The sequence below is a fragment of the Bombyx mori genome, chromosome 16, assembly GCF_030269925.1.
Source record: "Bombyx mori chromosome 16, ASM3026992v2".
Taxonomy (NCBI): domain Eukaryota; kingdom Metazoa; phylum Arthropoda; class Insecta; order Lepidoptera; family Bombycidae; genus Bombyx; species Bombyx mori.
In genome coordinates this window covers 201084-221066 of record NC_085122.1, presented here as the reverse complement: position 1 = coordinate 221066, position 19983 = coordinate 201084, and the positions used below count along the sequence as shown (strand labels likewise).

The following is a 19983-nucleotide window of genomic DNA, read 5'->3' as shown; positions in this document are numbered from 1 at the left end:
ACGTGGACGTGTCAAGCTCAGTGATGATCCCCGTCAAGGTCGTCCAAAAACTGCAGTCACCCAAGAAAACGTTGATGCTGTGCGTAAGCTGATTGAGGAAGATTGACATGTGACATACCGCGAAATTCAAGCAACTTTAGACATTGGCATGAGTCAAATACAAATAATCTTGCATGAACAATTAGGTGTAAAAAAGTTGTTTTCCCGATGGATACCGCATTCGCTCTGTGAAGAGCAAAAAGCGGCTTGCGTTACTTGGTGCGTCAGAACTCTCGAAAGATTCCACGCAGGATCCTCAAATGCTGTATACAATATTGTATCAGTTGACGAATCCTGGATATACGCGTACGAACCCGAAACAAAAAACCAGTCACGAGTTTGGGTGTTCGAAAATGAGTTAAAGTCAACAAAAATTGTTCGTTCACGGAGTGTTGCAAAAAAAATGGTGGCCACGTTTGTCTCCAAAACCAGCCATGTTACGACTATTCCTCTTGAGGGACAAAGAACGGTTAATGCAGAATGGTATGCTGGCATTTGTTTGCCACAGGTCGTTTCTGAACTCCGTAAAGAGAACTGCAACCGCCGCATCATCCTCCATCACGACAATGCGAGTTCTCATACCGCGCACAGGACAAAAGAGTTTTTAGAGCAAGAAAACATAGAACTATTAGACCATCCGCCGTACAGCGCCGACCTAAGCCCTAATGATTTCTATACTTTCCCTAAAATAAAGAATAAATTGCGTGGACAGAGATTTACATCACCTGAAGAAGCTGTGGACGCCTACAAAACGGCCATTTTGGAGACCCCAACTTCCGAATGGAATGGTTGCTTCAATGATTGGTTCCATCGTATGGAAAAATGTGTCTAATTTCGCGGAGAATACTTCGAAAAGCAATAAATACATTTTTAAATAGTAATGTTGTGTCACTTCGTTAATTCCCGAAATTTTCAGTGCCGCCTATGTAGTCTATGGTCAAATTGAGAACAGATTAAATATTGTTTGTCTTTATTAATATTTGTCTTTGGCGAAATCTGTGATTATACTCGTAGAAGCTTAGACAATAGAATCATAATAGTGTACAAACTTATAATTTCTATTGATTATAGTCGAATTTCGACTACCGGGGGACCACTTGTAATAATAATAATATCTAAATGTAACTTTACTGGAAGAGATCGCTTTTAACAATAAGACGGCTTTATCTATGTTTTGCATTTTTAGTTTGCTCTTTTGTCACTCATTATTCCTGTTTTGTCCAATTTCATTATTTTGACGAATTACTGAAATCCTTCTGCAACAATTGCGAATGAGACAGTAATTGCAAATTGTCCAAAGCGCCTGACCGACAGTTTTTGCCTATTTTCCTTAAACATATTGCTTTACGGATATGAAAAGAGCTGTTTGAGTAAGCAACACTCAACAGGAGCTTCAGTGAGGACGGAGAATTAAAAATACGTCCGTAAAAGGACATACGGTGTTTCCGCTTTTTCTAATGTTCCTCTTAAGTTAAGAACATCTCTTAAGTTAAGAACATTTATTACAATTAATTACAAACATTTATATCAAACCAGGCAGTTCGTTTGTGGTGTGGTGTGAAACATTGTTGTATTTAAGAATGGATCTAATCAAGGTAGAAGAGAATCATAACAAGCTCACAAAGATGTGAAATACAAATATTTTATTTAAGACCGATGACCTACTTCGAGAAAACAGAGAGTTTATCAATTTTGTGGATTTTATTAAGTCGAACCTGTCTGCAGGATTCGAACTTTTGCGTATATTGATTATACTTGATTTCGTAACTACGTCAAAGTTGATTAAACATATTCACCGAGCTCTCTTCTCACGAATATGCTAGGTACTTCAAAGTAGGTACTCATCACAGTCACGGTGATTTGTGAAGACAAATTTTAAGTTTAAACTACTTTATTGAATTAATAAGACCTGAAGTGACCTATACAAATATGCCATACCTATACAAATACCTAGTTAACCTTTAAGAATGATGAAGCGTGAAGTTGCCGAGGTCCGCGTCGTCCCTCCGCCGCGACGACCTCGCGCCTGGCGACCAGCCTCCCTGACATATTACATTGACACATGAAGTGGAGCGGATCGAGAAGCAATCATGCGGCTGGCGTTGCTCTAATGGAACTGATTGAGTGTTCAATATTACGTCTCCGGCTGGACGGCTGCCCGTGCGGCTCGGGACTGTCACTGTGCGTGTGTAACAATCCTTCTATACTTCCTTTATGAAGTCATGTATCCGCCATTCTGTGAACTTTTCGGCTCACAATAAACAAGTCCTAGTACCGTCTGCACACAACAGATGGCGGGCCGGTGCATATTTTGCACAGAGAGGTTCTATACTGAAATAAAATCTTCAAACTTAATATTTTTCAAATGTATGGAATTAATGTTTCAATTAATTCTGGTGTCACGCGTCGTCGTAACCTGCGACCACTATTTGTAATGGAACGTCGAACTATGGACAAATCAAACTACATACTAGCAGTTTTCAGCGACTTTTCATGAGTTTTGTCTCACGAGAGGCTCGAACGTGGGTTGTTGAGCGACAGGAGGCTTTAGTCGATTCGACTCCGACATGCCCCGCCCGCCATCCCCAGTGGAGGGTGGGAGTCCGGCGATTTCTTCCTGACCAAAGAAAAAGCTGTTTTCAGCAAATTAATCTAATAAATAATAAATCTAATTATTTAAATATACATATAAAGGCACGAGGTTGCCTTCATCAGGATTGGCCACGATTATTCACTTGAGCGCACAGGCGAAGAACAAGGTTAAAGCCTAAAATCAATTATATCATCACTTTACTTCACAAACGATTGCAATTACAGTTTATTCCTAAAATAAATCATTTTTTCTTTAAGAATCAATCACAATGAGCACCCATGTTTAATGTGACCATACGTCTCGCTTTGTGCGGGATTTATAAAGGGACGTTATTTATAAATATTAGTTGAAGGGCAAGTCGGTGTAAGAATTAAGATGTCAGTGAGGGTAAGATACCATAATAAATAATTTCAAGTCATTTTTTAAATCATATTTTTTATTTTGCACTTAAATATTACATGTTACCCCGACGTATCCTATATAACTAGTCAGGTCATAAGTATTGTCACACAGTAAAAACTTTTCTTTTAGAATGCTGGCCACAAAAAAGTTTATTGAATTCGAATTTCGAATTGTTCATGAAAATAAAAATATATACTTTTAGAATTTTACTCATTTTTAAATATGGAGTGGACGCTTAAAGAAGACCGTGTTGCAGTTATTGCGTTGCATCGTTGCGGTTACGCGCCAATTCAAATTTTTAACATACTGAAAAATTTGAATATAACCAAAAGATTCGTTTATCGTACCATCAAACGATACAATGAAGACTCTAGTGTAGATGACAGGTCAAGAAGTGGTCGCCCTCGGTCTGTTAGGACTCCAGCAGTGATCAAAGCTGTGAAGGCGCGAATTCAAAGAAATCCCAAACGTAAGCAGAAACTGTTGGCCCTTCAGATGGGGTTAAGCAGAACCACGGTGAAGAGGGTGTTAAATTAAGACTTAGGGCTTCGGGCATATCGAAGAAAAACAGGACATCGTTTAAATGCTCGTCTAATGGACCTGAGATTGAAGAGATGCCGCGCTTTGTTGAAGCGGTACGCGGGAAAAAAATATCGGGAAATTCTTTTTTCGGATGAAAAAATTTTTACCGTAGAAGAGAGCTACAACAAACAAAATGATAAGGTGTACGCACACAGTAGTAAAGAAGCGAGCAACCGTATTCCGCGTGTCCAACGAGGTCATTTTCCATCCTCGCTCATGGTATGGTTGGGAGTTATTATTGGGGCTTAACAGAGGTACATTTTTGTGAGAAAGATGTAAAAACGAATGCAGTTGTGTAGCAAAATACAGTCCTGACGAACCTTGTGGAACCTGTTTCTCATACCATGTTCAATAACAGGCACTGGGTATTCCAACAAGGTTCGGCGCCAGCTCATAGAGCAAAGAGCACACAAGGCTGGCTGGCGGCGCGTGAAATCGACTTCATCCGGCACGAAGACTGGCCCTCCTCCAGTCCAAATTTGAATCCGTTAGATTACAAGATATGGCAACACTTGGAGGAAAAGGCGTGCTCAAAGCCTCATCCCAATTCGGAGTCACTCAAGACATCCTTGATTAAGGCAGCCGCCGATATTGACATGGACCTCGTTCGTGCTGCGATAGACGACTGGCCGCGCAGATTGAAGGCCTGTATTCAAAATCACGGAGGTAATTTTGAATAAACTTTAGTGTCATAAGAATCGATGTTTTGTTAAGTTCATTTTGGTATATGAATGGTTACATAATGAATAAACTTGTTTCAATTATTTTACATTAAACATGTGACAGAATTTATGACCTGACTAGGTATGTATTTATTTATAAACGAAATTCCGTAGGCGTCCCGATTTGACAAGAAAAAAAAAAGGTCACGTTACCCATGTTATAAGTTGTGTGAAAAATTGCACTCGACAATTCCCAAACTTTAATCTGATGTAATCACAATAAATATAACAATGTAATTAATGAACAACATGAATTATGTAAGCAAGTATCGCGCGGGATCGCGTCGGAAGCTGTGCGTGCGGACGCTTCCGTCTGCCGAATGGGACCGCATTATACGAGTAATGTATATAACTCAACAATATGATGATGCCTTATACACCACGACACAACGTTCTAAAGATATGTGGGGCTTACAGTGCTCAGACTTGTTTATGTTCTTACCATTGGTCTAGCATGGAGTGAGGACACAGTGCTGGCTCAGTGCGGACAGGAGGCACGGTGTGGACACGGAGAGCTACGACCGGAACTATTGAAAAAAAGCTTTCTATAGCTTGAGATTAACTATTATAAAGATTAACTAATAAAAATGAAAACAACAATGATGAAATGTTTCCGACTGGATCCGAACAGCCGATGTAAAACATTCAGCGACAGATCGGCTACGATAATAATTAATCGTAAGTTGTAAAAACCACAAGCAACTGTTCAACAGGATGCGACGGACGGACGATGAACTGGCCCTTTGCGGCCGCGAACGGATACAGCCACGCGTACTTTTTATATATTCAATACATTATATGTACAATGACGCACGGCTCACTTCGGTAAAGCGGCACGACTTCGATCAACAATAGTGTACTATTGTTGATCGAAGCGGCACGACATCAGAATTCTCTCATCATGGCCGCCGGAAACTACACTTACGGTGTGAGAGTCGGCGACGCGTCCAGCGAGGAGAAACAAGTAAACTGCGGCGTCCCGCAGGGCTCCGGGTGTGGGCCTCCTGCGCCGCCCACATGTTTGCCCATGACCTTTGTACTCTGGGCGTTAGTACCGACCCCGCGGAGTTGTGTCGCCGGGTTCAAGAGGTTGTGGATGTGATAGTTAATTGATCACATGATAACGCCATCATTTTAAACGCTGACAAAAAAAAATGATAATTATTCACTCCCCATATTTACGTCCTATTGATAATCCGCCTCCTCTGATTGCGCACAGCTTTGATTGCTTCCACAATAAGAAAATTAGCTGCACGTGTAATCCTATCGAAAAAGTTAATTTTGTAAATTACCTAGGAGTAAAAATAGATACTTCTTTTTCCTGGGATTCCCACATAGAATACGTATGTAGAAAATTAAGAATATTACTAGAAAAGTTTTATCATTTAAGTATTAAAGTCCCATTACAATAACCCAATACTAAAATGTTTATATTTTGCACTAGTGGATTCCATAATAAGTTACGCTCTTGATAGCTATGGATTAACATTTAAAACATACATAGTTAAAATAGAATCATTGCAAACAAGATTTTTAAAATTACTCGTAAATAAAAAGACAAAGAATCAATGTAAGGGAAATTACTATAAACTATATAAAATATGTAAAATTTTACCGGCTAGCCTGAACATAAATATCTTCTACTTGTAAACAATCATAGTAAACAGGATCGTCTAGCTGATTTGGTACAACATAAAATTGGCACAAGGTCAATGTCCAAAGGTAAATTTGAAATACCCATGCTACAAAATGACTATGGAGATAGAACGATTAAAAAACGAGTTCCATACTTACTCAATAGTTTACCCGAGGACATAAGACGTGAGCCTATACTTGCTAAATTTAAAAGTTTATTAAAAAAACACTTGTTAAATACGTTGTAACCATTTACGTAAATTAATTGTATTAATATAACCTAATTTAATAATTTATAAGCTCTGTTTATATAAAGCGAGTTACCTGCAGTCAAACTGCGTAAGCAATTTTGCGGGGCATGGTTTAAATGAAAGTGTAACTTTTTAATAAGTAAATTACATACATACATATACATACATAGCCGATTCTGCGGACCAAATGGTAAACAGTCGACGTCACCAAAACACGTCATTTCGGATCCTCCCGATCCACTAACGGTGCTTTTAGGTACCTCAAGCACCGGTCACCGTTGTCGTCGAACCCGTCGCTTGCTAGTAAATTCCACAGACACAGCCCACTGAGTTTCTCGCCGGATCTTCTCAGTGGGTCGCGTTTCCAATCCGATAGTAGATACGGCGAAGCACGGCTCTTGCTAGAGTCCGTGTTAGCAACATCTTCAGGTTTGAGCCCCGTGAGTTCACCTACTAGTTAAAGTTACGCTGATATAGCCTCTCTAAAAAAACACGAGATGATACCAACGTCTCGTTTTTACCATCGCACCGCCCGCCACCGGAGTAGAGTTCATCCATACTACCTGGAGCCACTGCGGTCATCCACAGTGCGCTTCCAGAGATCTTTTTTGCCACGTACCATCCGGCTATGGAATGAGCTCCCCTCCACGGTGTTTCCCGAGCGCTATGACATGTCCTTCTTCAAACGAGTCTTATGGAGAGTATTAAGCGGTAGGCAGCGGCTTGGCTCTGCCCCTGGCATTGCTGAAGTCCATGAGCGACGGTAACCACTCACCATCAGGTGGGCCGTATGCTCGTCTGCCTATAAGAGCAATAAAAAAAAAAAAAAAAAAACACGGCTGTAACTCCGCCACAGGCAAGCAGGTGGAGGCGCCGCACGGGTGAAGTGCGATATCTCCATCTCCTTCCTTGAACTTACATTCCATCTTAAGCTCAGCAGAGCTGTTGGGTGATCGCGCGCATTGGTCCTGCCCATTTCCTAAAAGTCCTACGGGTCATTCAGATTTATACGGGTATCGCAGTCATTACTTAGACACAATAACAGTTCAATACAATTCAAAATTTTCCGTGATTTTTTTTTTTTTTTTTTATGATTGAAAGATTACTGGTGGCCCGGACGCCTTTCCAGTTTCACCAGGACACGTGGGCGAGCAAAGGCTCAGCCAGGAGGGGTGGGATTTGCTAACAGCTACCCGAGCGCCTCCGAAGGAGACCTAACAGCTCAAGAGTAGCTGCTTCGCGAATGAATCTACTACCGGATCGGAATCGCGACCCGCTGAGAAGATCCGGCGAGAAACTCAGCGAGCTGATTCATGGGTTAGGTTGCACGGCGAACTCTTTGTCGAGTTCGACGAGTACGGTTACCGAGGTCCCTAAGCCTGCTCCTAGTGTTAGAGCTGAAGGCGTCTAATGCAAAGGTTATTGGATCTGATGGATCCGTAAGGACGTGTCTAGGGCGTCGACGGTGACTGGCTCCTGCGTGATCAGGATTCGGGGAGTAGTCAGCGGCGGCTACGATAAGGCGATTATCATGACGCATAGCCTTATCGAAGTACCGTTCCGACGCTGACTTCATGTATTTTTGGATAGATTCGAGGCCCAGGTCGTCGTGTAGGTCAACGTTCCTCACGAACCACGGAGCTCCGACGGCTAACCTGCAAAAGCGGGATTGTAAAGTTTGGCCTTATGCAAGTTTTGTAAAGTGTCACCTTGTTCCGAAGGGACATTTTACTCCGCTTACAGATCATGGGGGGCATTTTCCGTGATGTTTCCAGGAGGACGAATACTTGCGCTGTGGGTCCTAGGCCCTCGGTAGCCGCTTACTAGTAGACGGGCCGATGGGTCCATGCGGAGGGCGTAGAGTGAAAACTTAGAAAACTTACCCCTAAAAGTTAAAGGTCACTGTTCAGTAGTTTAATGATCGTGTAATTCATCGCAGCTCTTTACCAAAAGGCATCGGTGTTACTATTGACATTGTCAATACCTCCGTCCGCCTCTGAAGCACAAATGCTCGTATACAGGGTATCCCAAAATTTAGTGGTAAGCCGATTGGTCGGGCCAATAACTACCCGTGGAAAAATAATAAAAAAATTCAGCTCCATTTTTTTTCAAAGTTACATTAACTTTTTTGAAAAATGTTGTAATTTGATACCTTACACTCTATGATTAGATACTGTGGTTACAAATGTGAACATATCCCCCCTTTTTTGTATTAGCTGCCTAAGTAACATAACTATTAATTGCAGTTCCAAATAAGACCAAAACATTCGTAGTTTTTAATATAAAAATAAAATAAATCTCGGGTTGCCTGAAAGACAAAGTCTATACCAAACCAATTGCAACAATTGATGAACTGCGTCAAAGGATCTTGGAGGCTGCAGAAGATATGAACAGACGGGGATATGCGAGACTCATTAACATATCATTTTTAAGGCGTTGTCACGCGTGTGTTGACGTAGATGGCCAACAATTTGAACATTTAATTTAAATACGCAATAAATATCTTAATTTCTCATTATGATTTTCATTGAAACAGTTTTAAAATTCTTTTTTGAACAGTAGTTAAGGTTTTCAAAAACTAAGCTAAATAATCTTTTTTTGTGTCTTGATAAGAGAATTCCTAGTATTTTTACAAGTGTTGTCATAGTATTGCACCATTTTAGAATTGTCATGAGTCGCGCTAACTTTTGTATTAACATGCCATAGTACATTTCATACATTTTTTAACACAGTAGCATGTCAAAGTTGAATAAAAGTTAAAATATTCTAAAATTTCTAGAAAAAAGATTGTTTATTTTATTTTTATATTAAAAACTACGAATGTTTTGGTCCTATTTGGAACTGCAATTAATAGTTATGTTACTTAGGTAGCTAATATAAAAAAGGGGGGATATGTTCACATTTGTAACCACAGTATCTAATCATATGGTGTAAGGTATCAAATTACAACATTTTTCAAAAAAATTAATGTAACTTTGAAAAAAATAGGAGCTGGATTATTTTATTATTTTTCCATGGGTAGTTATTGAGCCGACCATGCACCGGTACCGGCTTATCGTTGAGTTTTGGGACACCCCGTATACTTTCACGACATGTTATCCTGTACATTTTAATTCCCATTCATAACGAAAATTTTGAGACAATTTGTAAGCGGAACGTCGAAAATCTTCCTCTTTATTTAAAAATTCAAGATAAACGCTCTATATGAACTGGCTGCATTTGTTGTTTCTTCTGTGTTATGTGTGCCAGGAACATTCGCACGTCAGATATATCAAAATATTTCACTAAGACCCTGAGTCCCGGCTAGCAGTCTACCTCAGCGTCAGTAACCATTAGGCCATTAGACTAAGCTCACAATGTGACTATTTGCACTTTACTTATTCAGTAAATGGCGCAGTATTTGTCTGCCTGCTTGTCAGTCTCTTTGTTTGTTTGTCTTTTTTCAAGTCTAATCTCTGATTCTGACGGCACTGCCATCATCATAATAATCAATAACTATTTATTCCATTTAGGGTTTGTACGTACGTTCGCAACAATAACTTTGACTCACCACTAATAACTAGGTTGCGACAACTCATTCGCTGCCAGTCAGGAGTTTTCAAGGAATCAACACGCGCTATTTTTTGTACTAATTAACGTTTACTTGTAAAAACATATTTCTGTTCCACAACGCGGTGGGACATACTCGTCGTTAATATCTCCCAGGTCTTATTGATTTAATTGACAGAACATAACTATTCATACTCGCATGGTTCATGGCAAATTGGTAGAATAAACAAGGCGTGCCGGCTCCTTGTGGGGTCATCCGTGACCTCTGACCTTTATCATCACCATAACATAATTTATAATAGATTACCACACAATATAACGAGGTAATGACATAAAACGCGATGGCCACTGTCATACGAGTACATTCTGTGCACGCGCTATTTGTACCTCAATTCTGAGCTTACTATGTTCATGGACACCACACAGTGATGAGGCGGGGATCAGGTGATATCATTTAAAGACGTAATTTAGGAATGGGAGTCAGGCATATTAATGAAGTTTTCATAGAATCAATTGACCTCACAGGATCATGTCGTACGTGCCCGATGATTAGTTACGTCTAGTCGTCCCGTGCCGATGCCGATGCCGATATGTCTGCTGTCATGTGTCTGCTGCACACCAGCTCCGTGCTGCGTGATGATGACGTCGATTGATTCTTTTGAATTTTTATTGTAAGCATTCACTGGTATTTTAATTTTAGATCTTGTTTTAAAAGGTCATGAATACCGTTCGAAGAGCTGTGCACAGACGAGGGTTCTGTAGACAGAACGAACTGAACTACAAATTTTGTATGACTAAGTTTGTATGACTAAGATATTACATTAACTCGCTAAGCACTCAACGTCATTGTTGATGACTGTGATTCCTGCCTGCATCTTCTTCCTGCTTTTAGAACGTTGAGCACTCTGCTCTTCAATGAATATTTGTTTCATCCGGTTCCCTCGGAGCGTCGTTGTAGCTAGTGACGTTTAGAACTGAGAGCGGCTGGGGAGTGTGCGTGACGCGAGACAGCGCCGCCTCCGACTTAACCACTTCACAAAGAGGAGTGAACGCGTAAACAGTAGTAGGTACTTATATTGTTTCAGCTCTTAACCTTATGAACACGAAACAACCATGACCGCCAGCCAGCCACGAGCCACTGCAACAAACGAAAGATCTCTGTCTACCCTGAGAATCTACCTCTAGAGTTTTCCATAAAGCTTATGATGACAGGTAAGCAACCTTATTTCGAATTGTCGAGAAGTGATCAGGTCACGACGTGTGCCGGGGACATGCGATGACGACATCACGATTAGAGGCTGAGCATGCGGGTCGCGTGCGAGCCGTGACCTCACGCGGCGACCTCGAGTCCGACCTCACAGACGCCACAAACGTATATTTTGAATCTTTTCCTGTCAGTACACACCGATGTAGTACTTCGCTGACTTAATTTGGTAAACACAAATCAATGATACAAATCTTAACGATTTGAGAGTGCGTGTTGATTTGAGAGGACTGGGATCCTCCGAGATTTTGACTTGATTGAAATAGACGCCGCGCGACGAGGTAGAGAGTGCAACTAGCAGCATCCTTTCGCCGAACCAGCTCGTGTGCACGGGAGGCGAGACAGAACGGACTCTCCTTGCGATCATCAGAGGGAATAGAAGAAATCTAAAGTGTGCTAGTTCTCCTAACCTAATTTGTTTTTGCTATCGTATAGACCGGTGTTCTCGTGACCCAGCTGATGGTAAGTGGTAACCAGAGTCCATACATACCCGATCTTGATGGCCGTCTCATGAGTAATGAGGAATGAGTCTCTGTTGTACAGTATTATGGTTGTGCCTTTCAAGCCGTCAGTTCTTCGGGGCAGAAATAGGTAGGATTAGGGTAGGTAGTGGCTACCCAGGGGAAACACTAAACGAGCAATGATAATCTTTTTTTAATTAACTTTTTTTAATAATACATTATCGTTCCTTCATCGTAGAAGTAGTCCGTGAGCATCAGCTGAGCTAGTGGCGCCTGCAGGACGTGAGCCCCGGCACTGTGGCGTCGCTCCGTGCGGTCACACCTCTCATCCTCAAGGGCACGACTCTCTCACTAGATTACTGAGCCTAAAACGACTCCAAAGTACTTATTCTAACTGTAAAACGAGTTTATAAAATAATGTATCTACAATAGCACACGGCGCACAGCACACAGTACGATAACGCGTGAACTATTTGAATTATCAACATTCATTAAAATTTACTTCAATAGATACATTTTAATTAAGCCTATTGTTTTTCATTTAAAATACCTTTCATATTTCAGTGACTTCTGAAATTATTTCTCAAGGTTTTTTATAAAAGTTTTATTGCGCAAACTGGTGAAAGATTTGACGGCTTCCCTGCTTCTAAGTGATCACCAGAGTCCATAGATACGTTCACGTAATGCTATAGGATCACGACCCAATCTTCGACCCGGAGCCCGTGACTATTTGGATTGGGAAATGGGCTAACATAATACACGTTGCAGTAATTATCTAACCGAGGACTGCCCCACAGCGGACCCGGGACAGCAGAGCTGGTTCTCCTCGTCAGGAGGCGGCGCGGCCTCTCACTTGTCTCAGCCGTCCGTCGAGCCGTAGTACGACACTTTTCCGTTCACTCGTGTCTCTCCCCTGTCAACAAGCTCCAGGATAATGTGATTACCTTGCCCCGTAGACATTTGTCATTGGTACTATTGTCAACTTGATAGCTTGATAGCCTATCCTGAGAAAACCAATTTGATGTGACAAACAGGCGTCCAATCAATTTGTGTCCACTTGCCATTGCCATCCCATTTTAATAGTAGGTAGGTACTATGTAAATTTTATTATATAATTAAAAAAAATAGAACAGGATATGTTCGTAAAAATATCAAAATACATCGAATCAATGTTACGTTACGTCAACTCAAACTTGGGGGTATAACTCGAGAGCTATCACTCAATCTGGAACGGCTTGTGGGCAGCCCATTCAAATGACATGCCCGGTCCGGCCACCCCCCGGGGACCACCAGGCCCCTGCGGATACATCAGCACGCCGCGTGCGAGGGACCACAGCTAGCCGGCGAACTAACAATCACATAACAATAAACTAAATAGCTTTAAAATGTCAATATCACCATAAAAATAAACTTCCGGTAAGTTCGAGTCAGAATCGAACATGCGACCCGACTCTTGAATGTCACCGACGACATGGCGACAGTATGACAGTACGTACGCCGCGCGACCGATGATATAACAGACTGCGAATAAAATGCGCGTGTGAAAGTGACATTCATTCCCACGGGTCGAGGTTCGAATCTGCGCAAAAACAAAATTATCATTGTCAACGGGTAATTGTGTCAATGGTAATCATCACTCGACACTTTTACCAAGTCGCGTTATTATTGAGATCAGAAAAGATTTATAAGTCAGAGTCGAGCTACCGGCTGACGAGCGACGAGCGAGAGCTCCGCCACCAGCCGGCCCAATACGTGAGCTCGAGGTTACAAATATAGTCCCAGGGCTCACCACGGTCACACGCCGTAGTCAGCGGCACTCGACGAGATATTCAAGGAACTAATTGAGGTAGCTCAAAGTAGCCCTGGCCCTGGAGACCCATCTCTTTCTTCGTTATCTACTACTGATGTAGGAAGAAATCGTTAATGCATCAGTGACTCCAGACCACAGCAAACACCATGTGACAGTGGTTCCAAAAACCCTACGAAAAGTACAGTCGTGCTTTCCAAAAGGGGTCGTCCTCCTGATTTCAACTCGAGCATTCTAAACTGTATCAGGCGCGGTAGCACCAATGCCATTCGCCACATCAACCTTTTCGGCCAGCTCTTACCGTGGGCTCGAAGGCCAAAAAGTACCTAGCCGTCACCCTCGACAGAGGGATGACATGTCATCCGAAAGTAAAGATGCTACGCGACCGAGCCGCATTCCGACTCGCACGACTCTACCCGATCTCTTTGAAATAAGGCGACACTAAAAAACTTGTATAGGTCCGGAAGAAGTAATGCGTTTCGGTTTGAAGGGTGGGGCGGCCGTTGTACTAGAACTCATGTCTGTGGTTTATACATATTGTTAGTGGCCTCGAGGAGTTATGATATGATATATTCACCGAACGTATAGTCGAGCTCACGGAGCTCAACCCTAATATCTGCTCTAGTAAGAGCGGTACTTCGGTGAATCTATCACCAGATCGGAATCGAGGGCCACTTTTTTTTTATTGTTTAGGTGGATAGACGAGCTCACAGCCCTCCTGGTGTTAAGTGGTCACTAGAGCCCATGACATCAACAACGTAAACGCGCCACCCACCTTAAGGTCTCACTATAGTTACAACGGTTACCCCACCCTTCAAACCGAAGCGCATTGCTGCTTCACTGTAGAAATCGTGAAAGTCAATCGTGAACCACTGAGAAGATCTAGCAAAAAACTTAGTTTGCTGTGTCTTTAAATTAATTTGATGCCAGCGGAGACACGCGCATACAGCCAAGAACGATGCTAGACCGATTCATGGTCAACAAATACTAGGAACTCATTAAAAGTGAAAATGGTTCTATGAACCCGTCAAGTTAACGTGTTTATAATTATTGTTGGTGACGCACAGACAGCGTGGCAAAGTCGTACAGATAATTTTCAAATATTTGCGTACGAAATCCTACTATAACCTCGGCGCAGTCTTTTGAATAACATTATTTCTTCATATCGTATAATTGTTATCCTTATCAGCAAACATGAATGGGGTAGCTTAGGAAAACAAATAAACACATTTAGTGACGTCGCTTCACACGCAGTCGGTCACCGAATAAAATAATATTTTTACCAATTTGAGAAATTGATTTATTGAAATAGTGTCCCTCCCGCAGCAACGATCGAGTGCAGGTCCTCTTCATAGCAAGGTGAGGCTTTACTAAGCTTGCATCCATCCCATATTGACCCACGCGAGCCTGGTGGTCGCGCAGGCGGCCCGCACCGGCGTGGATACCCTCCGGTCCCTACTCTACCTGCATGTAGCGCCGCGCTCTGTGAGAAACGCCGAGCTCCTGTTATCAGCGCCGGATCGCTACAGACTTCGCTAGTCACACTCACAGCCGGCGCTCTACGCGCGACCTTATGGGCCACCGATCCACTAACTCGGCTATTAGACGCCTGCAGCTCTAGCACCTAAGAGCAGTTTAGGGACCCTTCGAATTTGTCGAAGAATGCGACGTGAAACACAATGACCACAAGAGCCCGTTGAGTTCCCTGGCTGACTCCGTGCTCGCCCAAAAGTGACATAGATGAGTTTGATACAAGTGATTCTACCATACATTCTTGCGCGTTTATTCTTTAACTTTGCTAACCTAAAAAAAATAGCTAAACAAAACCTATCTTATCATAAATAAATTATATTGAAATTCAATTTGGCATTGACTACATTTGAAACATCTCAACACTTCTTCCGCCTGACAAAAAAACAGTAGGTAATTAAACAAAAAAATTCACTAAAGATTTTTTGTGACTCCGGGTTTTCTACAAAGCACAATACAAAAATATTTATACTAATATGTATTATAAAGCTGAAAAGTTTGTTTCTTTGTTTGTAACCAGTAGTACTGGTCCGATTTGAAAATTCTTTCAGTGTTATTTTTTTTTTTATTGCTTAGATGGGTGGACGAGCTCACAGCCCACCTGTTGTTAAGTGGTTACTGGAGCCCATAGACATTTACAACGTAAATGCGCCACCCACCTCGAGATATAAGTTGTAAGGTCTCAGTATAGTTACAACGGCTGCCCCACCCTTCAAACCGAAACGCATTACTGCTTCACGGCAGAAATAGGCAGGGCGGTGGTACCTACCCGTGCGGACTCACAAGAGGTCCTACCACCAGTAATTACGCAAATTATAATTTTGCGGGTTTCAATTTTATTACACGATGTTATTCCTTCACCGTGGAAGTCAATCGTGAACATATGTTGAGTACATATTTCATTAGAAAAATTGGTACCCGCCTGAGATTCGAACACCGGCGCATCGCTCAACACGAATGCACCGGACGTCTTATCCCTTAGGCCACGACGACTTCTAAACTGTTAGATAGCCCATATATTGAAGAGGGCTATAGGCTATATAACATCACGCTAAGGCCAATACAAACTGAGCACCAATAAAGAATGTTTCAAAATCGGGGTTTTTCCCTTTGGAGAGCTTCCGCTGCGTTTTTTTTTATGATTGAAGGATTACTGGTGGCCCGGAGGCCTTTCCAGTTTCACTAGGACAGGTGGGCGAGCAAAGGCTCAGCCAGGAGGGGTGGGATTTGCTAACAGTTACCCGAGCGCCTCCGAAGGAGACCTAACAGCTCAAGAGCAGCTGCTTCGCGAATGAATCTACTACCGGATCGGAATCACGACCCGCTGAGAAGATCCGGCGAGAAACTCAGCGAGCTGATGCATGGGTTAGGTTGCACGGCGAACTCTTTGTCGAGTTCGACGAGTACGGTTACCGGGGTCCCTAGTGTTAGCCTGCTCCTAGTGTTAGAGCTAAAGGCGTCTAATGCAAAGGTTATTGGATCTGATGGATCCGTAAGGACGTGTCTAGGGCGTCGACGGTGACTGGCTCCTGCGTGATCAAGATTCGGGGAGTAGTCAGCGGCGGCAACGATAAGGCGATTATCATGACGCATAGCCTTATCGAAGTACCGTTCCGACGCTGACTTCATGTATTTCCGAATTGATTCGAGGCCCAGGTCGTCGTGTAGGTCAACGTTCCTCACGAACCACGGAGCCCCGACAGCTAACCTGCAAAAGCGGGATTGTAGGGATTGGAGGGTGTCTATGTGTGTGCGGGCCGCGTGAGCGAACACCACACTCGCGTAAGTCATGACGGGCCTTATGCAAGTTTTGTAAAGTGTCACCTTGTTCCGAAGGGACATTTTACTCCGCTTACAGATCATGGGGTAGAGTCTACCGAGAATAAACGCGGCACGGTCACGGACTGATTTTATATGCGGGCGGAATGTCATCGATGCATCCAGGGTAACGCCCAGGTACTTGACCTTCCTGGCTCAGGGTATGGGTTGTCTAAAGAGAGTAATCGGGGGTGTGAGATTTCTCCTCCTAATCCGGGAGGAAATCCGTGTGGAGCTTCCCCTCTGAAATAGCACCGCAGTACTTTTCCCTGGGTTGATGTCTATGCGCCATTTTCGGAACCACTGTCCTAGGGCTAGGGCTGCGCTCTGAAGCTTCTTCGCGATTAGGGACTTGTTTCTACTGGAATAGTAAACAGTCGTGTCGTCGGCGAATACTTCCGCTGCGTGCGCTGCGGAAAAGGTTAAAGTTTCGCTAAAATACAGCGACAGCATATGTCTATATTTTAAGGTTGGCTCACTATAACGTTTTTTATGCTAACCAAATTTCTAAAACAAAGCATTATTTGTGAAGGTGTTTTTATAAAGATGATATTAATCCCTATCCAAATAAATACGTTATTCATTACAACATTGATACAACCAAATCACTTCAAGATAGGCTTTGACAATTATAGATCTTCCTAGATTTCTCAAGGATCCCATCATCAGATCTTGATGATTACAGAATCATTTGGGAGGTCTACGCTTTCGAACAAAAAAAAGAAAATAGAATTATCAAAATCGATTCAAGCATTATCGAGAAATCGGTGAACATAAACAGATAATTTTTTTTGTCGAATTGATAACTTCTTCTTTTGAAGTCGGTTAAAAAGCGTGGTTTTGGTACCTTAAATAGCTCCTTAACATTCTATTATTCAAAATTTTTTTCACTTTCTACGTAATTGAAGAGGTGGGTAAAATTTAGCGTTATGCCAAAGTAACTATTCCACGCGGACGATGTCGCGGGCAAAAGCTATAAAACAATAAAAACGTATTATTAGACAAAAACAAATCGTACTACGTAATATCCCGTTCCTAGCGCATGTTGCCGACAGTGATGGTCAACGCGAGCCGATTCCCTTCCCACGAACCAAGTGCAAGTTAATAATAACTCCGGCGTCGCCCCCCGCCAGACGCGCTGCACTTGCTTGACAACTGCGAGCTATTACGTGTCGGTCTAACTAAGTTATAGCTTACACCATCAAACGCACTTACCTAGGCGTACGTTTGGATTACCACCTTTTTTCCCCTACCTAAGCTGATGGTCTTGAGAGACCATTTCAGCGTAGCCTTAACTAGTAGGTGAGCTCACGGGGCTCAAACTGGATATCGTTGCTAACACTAACACTAGCAAGAGCAGTGCTTCGCAGGATCTACCACCGGTTCGGAAATGCGACCCACTGAGAAGATCTGGCGAGAAACTCAGTGGGCTGTGTCTGTGGGTTAATTTGCCCACCGAGCCCTTCGTCGCAAGCGAACGATGACCGGTACCTCAACTGTTAAATATTCGAAAGTTCTGAAAGTTAGCGGCTGCAGTAAAATTTACCCCACGATAATGCGCCTGACAACAGTCAATTCAATGTACCAATCATCATGATTATCATTCGATACTCAAATATTTTTTTCGAATAGAAGTTTATCTAAAACAAACTAACATTTTCATGAACAAGGGCAACACAATAGATGAGTCATGTGGGTTTAGCCCCGGTGTACAGCTTTAAACACAATAAGACTATGCAACGTAAACAATTACGATTAGATAAGAAAGATTCAAATTATTTTTAACAGCGCTGGATACTTGATAATTAGTACCACTGACTGAAACAGTTTAATGTCGATCTGTTGGGAGAAACGAGGTCGGACTAATACACATTAATAACATTGAAATAGGTTTCCAATCATACGTAATTATTTGGAATTAAAAAACCATAGGAACTTAGTTCGTTTATTTCATTTATCTCTAACTTCGTCGAACAACGTGCCACAGATCGGTGGTTTCAAATAAATAAATAAACAATAGCTGTGCGACTGTCGCTAGCCGTCGGCTATGTTTATGTGTTACTCCCGTGAGTTCCTCGACCGCGCGAGCAGCCTCTCCTGGTTCCGCGAACCGACGCGCGGCGACGCTCGGAGAAGCAAATTGCACGTTCAGAATATTCACTCCCTTCCGTGTTATGGCTAAGTGCAGAGATGAGGTACATATGTTGTGAAAATTAATTATAGTGAGTCTTGTGCTCCCCTCTTCCGAATAGATACATCTACCCTGTCTACTTTTGCTGTAAAGCAGTACCTAATGCGTACCAGTTAGACGAGAGGGGTGGTTAGCCGTTGTACCATACAATTGAGACTCTTGCGTCGAGTAGCGGCATTCACCTCGTGATGTTCATTAGCTTTGTTAAGCACTTGACACCGGGTAACAACGTAACAACGGGACAAGTAAAAGAAAACTAACTTTATATAATCGGCAGCTGTTTCTGTTTCTGATATGATTTCAGTATCTATTAATTAGTATTCACAAGATGAACGCCACATCAGTATCTGTAGACGGGAGCGCGCGTGATGCATGCAGAGTGCAGACCTTGGCAGCGTGCTTTGCGCGCGGAATGCAGTCACAAGTCGCCGTGGCCTAACGGATAAGACGTCCGGCGCATTCGTGTTGAGCGATGCACCGAGGTTCGAATCTCAGGCGGGTACCAATTTTTCTAATGAAATACGTACTCAACAAATGTTCACGATTGACTTCCACGGTGAAGGAATAACATCGTGTAATAAAAATGAAACCCGCAAAATTATAATTTGCGTTATTATTACTGGTGGTAGGACCTCTTGTGAGTCCGCGCGGGTGGGTACCACCACCATGTCTATTTCTGCCGTGAAGCATTAATGCGTTTCAGTTTGAAGGGTGGGGCAGCCGTTGTAACTATACTTGAGACCTTAGAACTTATATCTCAAGGTGGGAGGCGCAGTTACCTCATAGATGTCTATGGGTTCCAGTAACCACTTAACACTAGGTGAACTGTGAGCTTGTCAATCCATATAAGCAATAAATAAATAAAATAAAATACGGACGGGCCGGACAGCTCAACGATATGAATCGATACGAGTGGCGTGATGGTCGCTCGGCGCAGCGCGGCGTTATCGGAGAACTCATTTATGAATTGGTGCAGGCCCCTCACACGCGTGCTCCGTACACAGTACTGGGCTGACTATCTGAATAACCTCAGATAATGTATTCAGAGCCTGAGTAATACCTGCTTCAAATTCAAAATAATAATAAAAATCTATCCTAAACACCCTAGTTAATGAGCTCCCAAACATGAGTCTTGAGAA

At 42.5% G+C, this 19983-nt stretch overlaps 1 long non-coding RNA gene across 2 annotated transcripts; it reads left to right on the top strand.

Moving 5' to 3' along the window:
• Positions 1-9693: 9693 nt before the first annotated feature.
• Positions 9694-12023, top strand: LOC134200299 (uncharacterized). 2 transcript variants are annotated; one of them, XR_009975135.1, is made up of 2 exons: positions 9694-10985; positions 11737-12023. It is a non-coding gene; the product is annotated as an uncharacterized LOC134200299 (long non-coding RNA). The 2 variants fall into 2 exon arrangements; XR_009975136.1 differs by having other exon boundaries at positions 9694-11428.
• The last annotated feature ends 7960 nt before the right edge of the window (positions 12024-19983 follow it).